This window comes from Neophocaena asiaeorientalis, unplaced genomic scaffold, assembly GCF_003031525.2.
Source record: "Neophocaena asiaeorientalis asiaeorientalis breed wild unplaced genomic scaffold, Neophocaena_asiaeorientalis_V1.1 scaffold116, whole genome shotgun sequence".
Taxonomy (NCBI): Eukaryota; Metazoa; Chordata; class Mammalia; order Artiodactyla; family Phocoenidae; genus Neophocaena; species Neophocaena asiaeorientalis.
The window spans coordinates 2,756,508-2,771,251 of record NW_020174561.1 but is presented as its reverse complement, the minus strand read 5'-3'; positions in this window follow the sequence as shown (position 1 = coordinate 2,771,251).

Here is a 14,744-nt window from a genome sequence, read left to right as displayed (position 1 = left end):
CTTTTGAACACTTTACCTTTCTATTGGATCTCTGATTCTCCACTCCTTGTAGGGAAGGAAAGAATGCAGATGGTCCGTCAATCATTCCCTCTGTCTTTCATCTCTCCCTATTTCCTGCTTCTTTACTCTTGGTCTATAATCATGAACGTAACCTCCTCTCTTTCTCATCTTGGTGAATTATAATCTACTTAGTCACCCAACTTGAGAGTCACTTGGATACCTCCCTTCTCTTTCCATTACCCAGTAGGTAACTAAAACTTATCCATCTTAATTTCCAAATAACTGTTCAGTCTGTCCCCTCTGCTTTACAAGGACTGACCTTGCCCTTGTTGAGGCCCTCATCATTTCTCACTGAACAGTTTCTATCATCTCCTATTTGGGGTCCCTGCCTGCCATCTTGACTTCCCCCTCCAATATGACTTTTTGTGACAGCCAAAAATACCTATCAGAGTTGCAAATGGGGACTTCCTGGGTGGCACAGTGGTTAAGAATCCGCCTGCCAATGCAGGGGACATGGGTTCCATCCCTGATCTGGGAAGATCCCACATGCTGAGGAGCAACTAAGCCCGCGCGCCACAACTACTGAGCCTGCGCTCTAGAGCCCACGAGCCACAACTACTGAACCCATGCGCCACAACTACTGAAGCCCCCACACCTAGAGCCTGTGCTCCACAACAAGAGAAGCCACCACAATGAGAAGCTCACGCACCACAATGAAGAGTAGCCTCTGCTTGCCGCAACTAGAGAAAGCCTGGGTGCAGCAACGAAGACCCAACACAGCCAAAAATAAATAAATAAAATAAAATAAATTTATTTTTTTAAAGTTTCAAATATGTGGCCTTCCAGTACTAAAACTTTCTTGTAGCTAAACCTTAGGACTTTAAAATAGCGTAATAAAATAAAATAGCATAAAAGACACTTGTATTTGGATCCTACTTATACACAATGATTCAGATGCTTTTACTTCTCCCCAAGTCCCCTGTGCTTTTTACCGTAAGAGTTACTGGCACTTCTCTGGATGGATCATGCTTTTTCATACGTATGAGCCTCTGCCGTTTTTCTTCCTTCTGGATATAAAACTCTGCTGTCTCTAGTCTATTTTATCAATTTATACTCATTTCCAAAGACCCTTCTAAAATTTCACCTCTTGAAGGAAGTCTTCCCAGACTTTTCCATGCAGCATTAAGCACTTCCTCTAATCTATATATATCTTGTTGGTGCTAATATGTAATTTAATTTGTTACGCTGTAGTTATATATGTCTGTCTCAATCATCACAGTAAAGCACTCCCTCAAGAACAGGAACTGGAATCTATTTTATTTTTATATTCCTAGTGTCTAGAATATTGCCTGGAGCATCATAAATATTTATCAGGTCAGTATCCCAGGCAGAATTACCCTTTCCAATTCTGCTCTATAGTCCTTTGTTTTAGACACAAAGATAACATTATCAATGTGCTCTTTACCACAGTTGATGGATTGAGACTTACTGAATTGTCAATGACTAAATATGGTTGGCACAAACCACTTGTGATCCTTCTCTTTTCTAGGAGGACTTAGTACATACAGTTGGTGAGAGTGCAGCATTGGGAATGGCAGGAATAACATTGTGGGGAGGATATGAATATTCTGATTCAAAGGTAAGCAGTGATTACCCCGTCAGCATCTTGGGGGTCTTCTAGATATTGATTTTTTAAAAAATTTTTCAGGTTGGAGACAAACAGTTGCAGATTATCTACTCACTTGACTTTAATAAAGCGCAAAGAGGACAGGCACTCACATTGAGCACTTACTCTGTACCAACCACTGTTGCTGGTAGTAGCGTAGAAAGGGCACAAGTTTTCCAATCAGACAACCCTAAGTGAGAATTCAAATTTTACATTCTAGGGGTGTAATCTTGGACAAGTTAATTAACCTCTCTGAGACTCCATTTCTCCATCTAAAAAAAAGGATTGAAATAAAACCTACTTTGCCAGAATTTTGGTAGATTAAATGATGTAATATATATATGGCAAAGAAAGAATACTAAACTTTAAAAATAGATATTTTTTCATCCACATGCAGGATGGATTCTCCAAAAGTGCTTCTTTATTTTCTGATTATCTATGATAGAAATGCTCATGGGAGGAAAAATATATTTATATAAACTTTATTAACAATCTACTCTTGATAGAAATGCTCACGTGGAATAACTATTATTTTTCCACAGCTGACTTTGGACATGTTCAGTTGGTGGCCTGTCACACGACCTAAGTGAAAATTCTGAAACCACAGTTTTTCCTCACTTCTAGGTATTAACAAATAGTTCAATTTTCAGGTATTAAAACATCCAGTCTCATAAAATATAAAAACAGCCGCGTCTTTCTCGTTCAGCATTGCACAAGTCAGCGTGGTGGGGTTAGTAAGAGCAGGAGGGTTGAATTGCTTGGGTTCCAGTGTTCACTTTTTGCTACCTACTAGTCATTTGACCTTGAGCAAATCTCTACAATTTCTTTATCTGTAAAATGGGGCAAATAATAGTATCTATCTCATAGGGCTGTTATGAGAATTACATTATTCATACATGTAAAGCACTTAAAACAGTACCTGGCACACGGTAAGTGCCATATAGGTGGTGGTTGTTATTCTCCTGGTTAAAACTTCTTGCTTCTCCTCCCCACACCCCAAGCCTGGGTCTCAGTTATGGGGAAGAGGAGTACCATCAATTTCGTTGCTTTTTTGCTTCAAGGATGGGTAAGGAGACTAGGGTGGAGAGGAGACAGCTGGTCAAGGTAATTTTTATTTATTTGGTGACGTTTATAATTATTGTTGTCTCTTGAAGACCTTTGCACATGGCTGCCACATAGGGTCTGGCTCCTTCTTGCATGGGGGCCCTTGAGATTTGGTTAGGGACACTCCCAACACCCACAAAACTTGCACCTCCAAGCTTTTGCTCCTGAGGCATTGGAACGAGGGAGCTGGCATATGCTGAGATGGGGAAGACTATCAGAGCGGCAGGCTGGGAAGAGGATCAGGAGATCAGATTGGAGTAGGTTAAGGTTGAACTGTTTGTGAGACATCCAGGTGGAGATGTCAAACAGGCAGGTGGGTGTACAGTCAGTCAGGGATAAAGTCTGGGAAATACACATTTGGGAGTTCTCTTTAAGGCAGTGAGATGGGATGAGTTTATCCAGAGAGAGTATAGCTGGAGAAGAGAAAGGGTCCAAGAACTAAGCCTAGGGCACTCCAGGGTTAAGAGGTAGGGAAGTTGAGCAGGAGCTGGTAAAGGAGATTAAGAAGGAGCATTCAGTGAGACAGGAAAAAACCAGGAGAGTGTGACATCCTAGAAGATGAGTGAAGAAGGAATTTCAAGGAAGAGGGCTGGGACAGAACAGGGGATGCCCCAGTTGAACTTGATTGGGTTTACCTGTGTTCTATGCTCTCTTTGATTACAGTCTCTCCCCAATCGTTTCTTTTCTCCCTCCTCCCTCCCCCTTCTTTCTTTCTTTCTTCTTTCTTTCTTTCTTCCTTTCTTCCTTTCTTCCTTCCTTTTTCTCTTTCTTTCTTCCTTCCTTCTTTTCTTTTTTCTTTCTTTCTTCCTTCTTTTCTTTTTCTTTCTTTCTTTCTTTCTTCCTTCCTTCCTTCTTTCTTTCTTTCTTCCTTCCTTCCTTCCTTCCTTCCTTCCTTTCTTTCTTTTTCTTTCTTTCTTTTCTTTCTTCTTTTTTCCTCTCCCCTTCCTCTCTTTCTTTTCTTCTCTTTTTCTTTCTTTCTTTCCTTCCTTCTTTCTTTCTTTCTTTCTTTCTTTCTCTCTCTCTCTTTCCCTTCCTTCCTTCCTCCCCCTTTCCTTCCCCCACTTTCTTTCTTTTTCTTCCTTTTTTTTTATTCTATGGTTTCCTTGTTTTATTTTTTTCCATCTGTCCTAGAAACCTCTTCAGATGCCTCAGATAAGGAGTCTTGCCCTGACTAAAAATGACATTTTTTCCTAAATATAGTATGAAGCTGGCCTAGACTGAATGTGCCTTGAACAAAAATATTACACACAGGATTTTCAGAACTTGTAATTGCCCAAGTGATCCTTGTTCAACTGCGTGCCATTAGGTGCTTTATTCTGCCTTATGACTTTGCATTTGAACCCCTAAATCCTTATTAGATGGATTCACATTTCCAGGGCCTCTTCTCCCAGAGAAACTATCCCACTGTTTTAAATTAATAGGAGTTTTTTATACAAAATAACTGATGCGCTAGTTGAAAACACACTTTATGTTTATTGAATCTACTAGGATTTTCCCATGGTCCTTCCTTTATGGATCAAGGCAGGCATTGATGAAGATTCTAGCCAGATTATTCTGGGTTAGCTGATGATGTCGTTTCAATTAGGCTAGTCCATTCTAGCCGCACAGTGTGATCATCCATAGGTGGAAATGTGTCCTAGTGTTAAAGCCCAAAATTGTGGACACATCAATGGCACCCAACCATAGACTTGTGGGAAGACAACCTTACTTTCTATATGCTATACAAGTGACTTAGGTATTTGGTTGTAAATAATGATCTTTTATAGACTCTCCTACAACCCAACTGATGAATAAATAATGGATGATATATTTATACTATGAAACTGAATCACAGCTAAATTTTTTTTTAAAAAAGGGCTACGTGTATGAACATGGGGGAAAAAAATCTCAAGAACGTTGTTTGAAAAGCAAACAACCTGGTGGTGCAGTGGTTGGGAATCCGCCTGCCAATCCAAGGGACACAGGTTCGATTCCTGGTCTGGGAGGATTGCACATGCCACGGAGCAACTGAGCAAATAAGCCCGTGCACCACAACTACTGAGCCTGCACTCTAGAGCCCGCGAGCCACAACTACTGGGCCCACGTGCCACAACTACTGAAGCCTGTGCCCCTAGAGCCCGTGCTCTGCAGCAATAGAGGCCACCACAATGAGAGGCCCGCACACCGCAGTGAGCAGTGGCCTCCGCTCATCACAGCACGAGGGAGTCCGCGCACAGTGGCAAAGACCCAAGGCAGACAAAAATAAATAATTAAATAAAAATATAAAAAAATTAAAAATGCAAAATAATATTACATATTGTTCATAAATACATTTATATGTAGTAAAGTTATAAAAAGATGGATGCAAGGACTACGCCCCGCCCCCAACTTCAGGAGGACGGTTATCTCTGCAGAGGTAAGAAGGGGAATGGGATAACTTGGCAGTCTTAGAAAAATCTGACCTGATATTAACATACGTGAAGTATCAGTATCAAAATTGTTTCACAATTAACTTTAAATTTAAAAAAAACCCACGTTAATGATTTTCTTTGTAAAGTGTTGCTACAAATATCTCTTTAAGGATAGTCTCTAGTGGAAAAATATGGAATCATCTTCCCCCGAAAATGGTATGAAATTGGTTCGTTAGTGTATTCCTAATCAAAGGCATGGATCATCACTTATGGGACTTTATAAGGGCTTAGTCTATCATTTAAATGATTAATCACTGAAACGCTCTTTCTTCCCAGCCTTACCAGATATAAAATTCAGGTATTCATAAATACCACCTGGATAACGGAATCACGTTTTGAAAGTGATCTAAATAGATCTCTGTTTTTCCTACAGGAGACCTGCTTGTCTGTGCAAAAATTCATTCAAGGGCCATTGGACCGTTATGCTGTTAATGTGACAACAGCAGCCAAACTCTGCAGTCAAAGTCTATGTCACAATAATGGAAGATGTGCTCAGAAAGCACCTGAATCCTCCTCCTATCTGCATATGCCTGAAAGTAGCAGTAAGAGATATGCCCTAAGTAAGAGCTTGAGACTCATCATTTCTCCAGCCAATAAACTGAAGACGATAAAGGACATGAAGGATGGGTTTGTGTGTCACTGCTCTCATGGCTGGCATGGAGACTCTTGCCAGCAACGTTCTTCGGATGTCTTGAGAGGGCAGGCTAAGCCTCCTATGGCTAACTTTAAATTATCGGCTTCTCTGCCTGACCTTCTCTGTGATTCTGTTGATTTTTTTTTACCCCCTACGACAACATCAATTTTTTCTTGAAATACTGAAGGGTAGGAGATGCTGATTTTTTTTCTTTAACTTCAATCTACTTCTAAAACATCTGTTGGCTTTAAAGTAAACGAAATAAATAAATAAAGGGTATTCATTGGCTCCCTAGAGCCATTAGATAGAGCAATTATTTATTGGGTGCTTACTTCATGCGAGGCACTAAGGATAAGGATGTGAATGTACCGAAGTCTCTGTCCTTGGGGAGCTTCAATTATTGTGGGGAAATGAACGATAAGAAATAAACAAATACATTTATATCAAATGGTGCTAAGTGCAGCGGAGGATAGCAAAGCAGGGTAAAGGGATTAGGGAGTGTGGGAGAGCTCTGGAAATTACAACTGAGGTCGTGAAATGTGGCTCCCTAATGAGAGGACCTGAAAGCAGGAGGTGTAGATCACAGATGTGTCTGAGAAGAGCATTCTTGGATTAGGGAAGAGCAAATGCAAAAGTCGTTAAGTGGGAGCAGGTTTGGAGGGTTTCAGGGCCTCAAGAAGGCCACTGTGGCTGATGCAGGATGAAGAGTGAGCCAGGTTATTAACTGACTCTATTTGAACTAAGAGTTTGAGTGAAGGTAACTTTAAAAAAATAATTTAAGAGAAATTTCTGGAAGAAAATGGGTCAAGTAAGATGTATCTACATTTTATTATTTTTTAAAAAAATAAATGTACACTTAAATTGGACAGCAACAAGAGCATCTCTTATGATTAGATGTTGCTACAATAGTTTTGAGACTCTGCTAATAGCAAATTGAGAAATTGGTAATAAGGTCATGTGAGATATGGAACGTACAATAACATGGGAGCTACAGAAGGCAACCATTGTGTTATAGCTGTTTCTGCTCCAACGATTGGGAATTCCTACATGATACAAGTGATCCCAGGATACCAAGTCATGGGGCAAGAGGGAATCTATACTGAATGCTGTAGGACTCAATTTTATCCAAAGTATCACTAGGGCTCTTAGAAATTCATTTGGCAATCATCAGTATCAGAAGGTAAGCCCTATTAGACTCCCATAAGATGGAATTTATATAGGAAATTCTTTGATGTGATACCTGCTGGTTTATTAAAGTGTATTGTATCTAAGCAATTTCCTCTGAGTTTTGAATGCCTGACAGGTCATTTAAAAAATTCATATGACGACTTCATCTGACCTAGTTGTAATCCAAATCATTTTCTTTCATAAAGATTCAAAAGAGATTATACTATCTCAAATACCGTTTCCCTCCTTCGTTTAGGGAAGATGTTTTCCTGCCTGAAACTTTCCAAATATTAGACTTTTCTTGGTACTTTATCCAGGCATATAGAACGTTGATAGGTAGATCACACTCAGCTTCAAACTTCATTTGTTTGTCTATTTTCTCATTTTCAGGAGAAGTAACTTTAAAGAGGCAGTGAAATATAGTAAGCTAAATTGGGAGCTATTTGTAAGTTCCCCTATTTTGTTGGTATCCTGCTGCACCAAGGCTGCAATTACAGTAATTCGATTCTCGTGCCCAAGCAAGAAGTGTTTCTACAACTGTTAAAAAGTTGGTGCTAAGCCATGATAAGTGAAAAAGAATAGCTCCTTCTATCCTTACAGTGATAAGTTTTTCAACGATTATTATACAAATTTTGATATGCAGTGAATTCCAGTAAGGCAGGCAAAGGCAAATATTAATACATATTATCACCATTTTGAAGATAAAGAAAATAAGATACAGAGATATTGAGAGGTATAGCCAATTTTACCCACTAATCAGTGAATATATAAAGGATGGCATACACATCACTGCTTTGCACTGTTTAAACTAACATGCCTCGAAAATAGTCAAGGCATAAGAAGAAGGATTAAGGTAGATGAAAGAAAAAGGGAAAACGTATGAAAAGACATAGAAGAAAATAGGACCCCCCCCAATTCTATTCCCCACAAATAATCATTTAACTTTTTCTAAATAAAAAACGTTATATTTTATTTCACTTAAATTTAATAGCAAGCAAAAGAAACTAAAACCAAAGGATGCCACATTTCTAACAACAGATACTTCAAAATTTTTGGCTTGTTAAAAAAAAATCTGCTCAGGTTAAAAACAGATTATGAAAAACATTGAATTTTTGTTGTTTATTTTGACTTGCATAACTTTGGGTTTCCAGACCATAGTGCTTAGTAAACTGTCTCATAAAAACTCATCAATTATGTCTAATCCAAAGACAAACACGTACATCTCTATTTTTCTTAAATAAAAGATCGAAATTTAAACTCCATTACTATGTTTATGATAATTCTCCAAGAGACATTAATAAAGGATACACTGTAGTCAAAATATCTTATAAATACTACAAACCACTTTAGTAAATGAAACATACCTTGTAAGATGATTGGTAATACCTGTTAGGAACCCTGAGAGTGCCCATCTCGCTCCCAAATTACCTGAACAATGATACTTTGTCTGTTGTCTAGGGCAGTGTTGTTTCTTACCTCCCATTAATTGTTAAAAAAGATCACAGTACCCTTTATTGGACACAAACTTTTCGATGAGATACTTGCTTTTTTCCAGTTAATTGTTCCACACCATTAACTTTTAAATCAGAAAGACTGTATGTTTTCATCTTAGTAGCAGTACGTCATACTTTCTGGTCCTTAGTAAATTCATGTCATTGTGTTTATTTGTATATTGGAGATATTCTTTACAAAGCCGCCTAGCTTTCTCTCCTAATTTAAACTCCCATCTTCAGCTCAGCATAATTTTCTTTCATTATTTTTCATTCTCTCTGTTCATTTAAGAAATTACTATTAGATGGATCTTAGCACTTCTAGATCTATACTCAGTGTTGCTTTTCTTTCATGTATTCTAAGCCTTTGTCTTTTTCGTTTTGTATTATGGATTTGCCCACTTTTTCTTCTGGAATGCTAGTTTAGTCTTCACAATATTCTGACACTCATATTTTTAATTCCAAAGAATTCTTTTCTTGTGTGTGTATGTGATCCTTGGCTATCCATTTATATTTATGAGGGAACAGAGTGATTGCAAACCGTCATAGGGATCCCCCAACCCCTGCCAACCCCCTGCCTTTGTTTGGGTATATTTACTCAACAGGACTCTATGTTGAATGGGAGAATGGGCTGTAGACTGTGAAAGGGGCTGAGGCACGCTGACAAGTAAGATTCCATCTGGGGCATGTGAGCAGAAAACAGGCAGGTTGATAGGAACCCTCACAATCATCAAAGTAAGGAGAAAATTACCTTGGAAGAGGAGTGTAATTCCCTCGAGGGCTGAGAAGCCTTTTTATGCCCTCTGTGCCCACTGGGGAGACCCAACTATACCCAGCTCTGCACTGCTCTTGTATTGGGTCCCACAGACACTCTGAACCCTACCTGGGAAGGTCTTTCTCTATATTTCAGCGTCCTGGGGTCACATGGCTCTCTTACTTGTCGTGCTCCATACTCTGGGAAGTTGAATGGTCTGACTGGTTCTGCTATACTGGAGTCAATATTTTAACTGATTGCTCAGATAATTGGTTCCCCATGCACTTGCGTTTTTTGGAGCTGTTGTCTCTGCACCTAAGGTTTTTTTTCTCCAGTGGAAGGGACAGTTCATACCTCTAAGGTAAATTTCTACTGTTAAAAATTTCTGATTCAATTCAATCTATTTTCGATCTTTGAGTCATGTCACCTCTTCTTGTTTTCAGCTTTATACTGTACTTTTTCTAAGGACATGTACTGCAGATGACACAGTAAATACATGATCTCAATTTATCATCTTGAACCAGTGGTTCTAGTAGATTAATGTATTTACTCAGGATGATAACTAAAACCCCACTAAGAGTTAATTATTCCATTATCATCAAGGATAGCACATCCTAGGAAATCTTTCCAATGTATGGTTATTTTTACCTCTATTTTCCAACTAAAGTCTCAATCAAAGTTTTCTTTCTTCCTTCTTAGGTCAGTGAATTTAAATTGGGTATTTTCAGAAACAATGGTCACTTATACCAATGTGCTTTTAAGAGAGTCTGACTTTGGTTATAAAGAGATGTAATGCCAGCCTCTAGTTTAACTTGGAGGACTGAGTCACCTCTGTAATGACATGTTTCTCTGAACAGCCATAGGGCATCCTTTTGCCACTGAACCTCTGCTGTGCATCAGGTGACTAAAGGACGGGCAGCAAACAAAAGCAAAGGTAAAATACACTTTTTGTTTTGTTTGAAAATTTTTTAAGGACTGTTTTTAGAAACACGCTTTCTCAGAGGAGTTAGTTAGAAGAAAACTAGTTTTGTTTCATTTCTTGGAATACCCTGATTTCTTTTCTGGCCTAACTTATTTTATTTAGTTTCCACATTCAGTATCTTTCAAAACGTGAACTTGCTTTTATGAACCTAACATTGTAAAAAGTACATTTGTCGCTGATAGACATAACTTAAATTCCAGTTCATTTTTTATTATAAATTTGTATTTGAGGATGATTCTTACATTAATAATGTATTTGAGACTTGTTTCATTTCTCTTCTATATGAACAATTTCTCTGAAAAGCAGCTTTTTGCAGTATGTTGTGTTATCATAACCTAATGCTTAATCCTTAATACAATAGCATCAGAATGTATTCCTTGAAGCAGGTTAGTAAACTAACTGTAGATAAGCCATAGAACATATGGCTTTATGAGAGACCCACAATTTTAATATTTTTTATAACTGATAGCTGTGCAGAGTCCCTCAAGCTAACTTTATATACCTAAATGGTTTTCTTTACATATAAGTATATTTCTTTATTTGATAAAGATTTTATTTTTGCATGATCGTTAACAAAATGTATTTTAAAAGATACGTTACATAGTTATCATACCTACTGTATTGGATAGTATTAGAGGGCTGTTATTTGGAACAAGTATTGCAGTTTTTAGGAAACATATGACATTTAAAATGGTTCAGAAGATGGTTATTTTTTTGGTCATAAAATATGTTTTCAATTTTCTTTCCAAATGCTAATAAAGGGACTGAATATTTAGAGATGAAAATCAACAGGCACTTCAAATAACAAAATCAGTAATTGGGAAGAGGATGTAAACATATACATAAAGATAGATAGATTTAGATTTTCCAGAAAAGAAAGAACAACTACCAAAACAATATGAGAAAGACAAATCTTAAATCATTTAATCTGTTGGAGAGAGTACATCTTAAAGTCAAGAAATAGCTTAAAGACGGAGAAAAAAAGCTGTCTACTTCAGTGGCTACATACACCAAAGGTAAAGTGAAAATTTTGAAAAATTATGAGTTGAATAACATAGCTTAGGCAATGAAACTTGATTATCTGTAACTCCTTCATGGCCAGCTCCTGAACAGCGATCTTTAATCTAGAGCCATTACTAATTAAGATATTCATATTACTAATAAATACTTATATTGTAGATTTACTTAAGAGAGTTTAGTCACATGATTTATTTCAGCCTTGTCTGTAAATTTGAATTCAGTTTGATGACAGAAACAAGGTTCCTTGTTGAAGTATTTATTCATAGATTCTTAATGTTTAAGTAGAGTCAGGAGCAAAGAGTTGAAAAGGTGTTAAATGGTGAAGTTAAGAAAAATTTAAAAATAAGTTATAAAAAACTCATGTGCAGAGATTCAGGATTCATGTCCTTTATAATGTTTTTGAGAATCATAATAGGTACCATATTTTCTTAGCAATAAACTTCTATGGGAACCTGACTCTTTCTTGGGAAAAACTTTAGCAAATTCAGTAATTAAAGTTATAGTTATATTTACATCATCATCTATAATTACTTGTTTGTTGAAATCTAGTTCTCCTTAGGTTAGCACATCCTTGAATTTTTCTACATATAATAGACTTGCAGTTGCTATGAATTTCTAACAGGAACAATCTCCAGTTGTCTTTTTCACAGAAGGAAACTTTTCACCTAAGCATTGGTCCAATGTTCATAATAGATCCAAATGAATAAATCCCATGTTCCCTCTTATCAAGTATACTTGAAAAAAAAAGCAAATTCCACTCTTCAAGGAACACTATTTCTTAGATGCATTATATTGGGTGGTTCAAGAATTGGCTATTATCCTAGTCTGGAATTGCTCTGCCTTTATCATAGATATCCCAGAACAACCTTGGTGCATCCTTAGTCCAACCCAGAACCCATGACTGGAACATTTCCAGATTTCCTTATTGTATTAAGAGATTCTGTCAAGGTTACATTTGGAAACCAAAATCTATTTCAAAATATTTTCAAGTTCTATGGTTTGTATAATTAAACTGCGTGGAATTAATGGTCATGAACGAGTAAACTTTTTAAGGAACTAAAAATTCATTGTATGAAAAAGCATTTACTTCACATTTATGGTTAGTATATGCTACTATAATTAATGCAGAAACTCAACTTTCTTTACTAATATCCAAGTGCAACACACCTCTCATATCATGTGAACGGGCAACCAAAGTAGAGATCAAGTAATGATCTTTTCCAAATTGATACAAATTAATGACTAGTTAGCTACTATATTTCGTGTTTCAACAGTTTATTAAAATTTTTTTTTTTTTTTTGCGGTACGCGGGCCTCTCACTGTTGTGGCCTCTCCCGTTGCGGAACACAGGCTCCGGACGCGCAGGCTCAGCGGCCATGGCTCACGGGCCCAGCCGCTCCGCGGCACGTGGGATCCTCCCGGACCGGGGCACAAACCCGTGTCCCCTGCATCGGCAGGCGGACTCTCAACCACTGCGCCACCAGGGAAGCCCTAATCAATTTCTTTAGGCCTATCTTCTGTGTTCCTACTGAACATCTCCTAAACCATTAACCACTGTTAGTTTTCCTTTACCATAGATAATTAAACAACCTATAATTAGTTCTTAATATCCGAGTGTCAGCATAGAGTGGTAACTTAAAGCTCTGGCTGATGGTGTTTACTTCAACTACAAAAAATAAAACCTCTCTTATTTCCTGAAAAGGTCTTTTTCTTGCCCTGTTGCAGAAAAGCATACCATTTTCTCAAATAACTTTATAAGAAAATGGTCTTTGTAGTAAAGTCAACTCAGATGTTACCTTGTCTAGGAAGCCATGCCAGATCCCTTATAGTCAGAATCAAGGTACATATCCTTTCTTTTCCAAAGAATTTTATTCATTTTTTAAAATTTGAGTAATGGTTTTGAATAGCTGCTACATCAACATAGTACACAATCCCAACAGATGTTTCCTCCCCCCAAAATCTCATCCTACCCCTGCAGTTTCTCTCCCTCAGCCACAAGTTCCTCTTCCTGGAGGCAAGTAATGCAATCATAATTCTTCCAGACATATTCCTTAGTGCACAGACCACATATTTACATATATATATTTGTATATATATATTACATATATACACATACTTTTATATATATATATCCCTTTCTCAGAAAAATAATGGCTGCATTCCATACATATCTAGCTTTTTAAGAATTTTAAGTGTATGTACAGACATATACATAAAACAAATATATACCTTAAAGAATAATTATGATTTCTGGTGAATATCCATATCAACATGGAGAGGCAACGTCATTCTTTGTTACAGCTGCATAGTACTCCATTGTGTGGAAAGCCATGTTTTATTTCACCAGTCCCTTAATGATAGACATTTGTTTCCAACTTGGAAATGATAGGCAATGCTGCAATGAATAACACAGAAGCAGAATTTCCAGGTGAAAGGTTTTGTGCATTTGTCACTCAGATAAAAATGTTCTGCCTTCTGTTTCCACCAGGAATGCACCATCATTCTTTATTCTTTCTTCATTACAGAGAGTTTCGAGCCAGTGCTTGCACATTTCACCTTGCTCAGATTTCCTACCTTGCTAAAATATGTATGCTCCCTCAGAGGAATGGGTGCTGTTAACAAAACCAGGCCAATCCTAGATTCCAAGCTATTCCTGTCAGGACAAAGGCAGAAATTGAAATTAAGCCATGCTTACTTAAGAGAAAACAATGTGACCTGGCCACAACCTTTTTCCTCTCAAGTGCCTGCCCTTCCACTCCAGTCTGTACCCTGACATTCAGATCTGGTACCTAGAGAACCCAGATCAAACTCTCCTATTTAAATATCCTTGTAATCCTTAGGCCTGAGGTTCGGCCTCACCACCACCCACCCCCAGCTTCCTAGTTTCTGTCTGCTTACCCTGCCTGGTATCCCAGCTCTTCTGGTCAATGGCTTGGGTCATATTATGGGAGTAGAGGGTGTTTTAAGTTATAATCTTGACTATGGACATTGAAAAAAACCTTAGTAACATTCCACAGACCACTAGATGGCTTTACAGTTCAAAAACTTCAAGTAGAAAACTGAGGATTCAAATCAACCTAATGTTATTTTAAGGAGCTTAGTTAAAAATGGTTTGACAGAGGGAACATTTTATTCAAAATGTGGTTCTAAGACTTTGTGTGCTTTTCCTAGAAGCTGTTGATCTTGGCTGCAAGAAATTTCAAGTCCTAAAAGAGAAGTAATACTTTTTGACAAAGACTAAGTATATACGCTTATGTAAAGACAATTACATTCTCTTTCAAGTTTTAAAATGCTCTTGCTTCATAAGAAATGTGGCCTTTCACACCGAAGAGTGAATTTCCCATTAACACAAGCAACACTGAAATAGTCATTTTTATACACTTACAAAACTTAAGCTCATTTCTAGGAAGGGAAGCCGTTTTGTACAATCAAGGTGGTCCAGTGGTTCTAAAATTTGTTCAGATGGAGGGACATCAG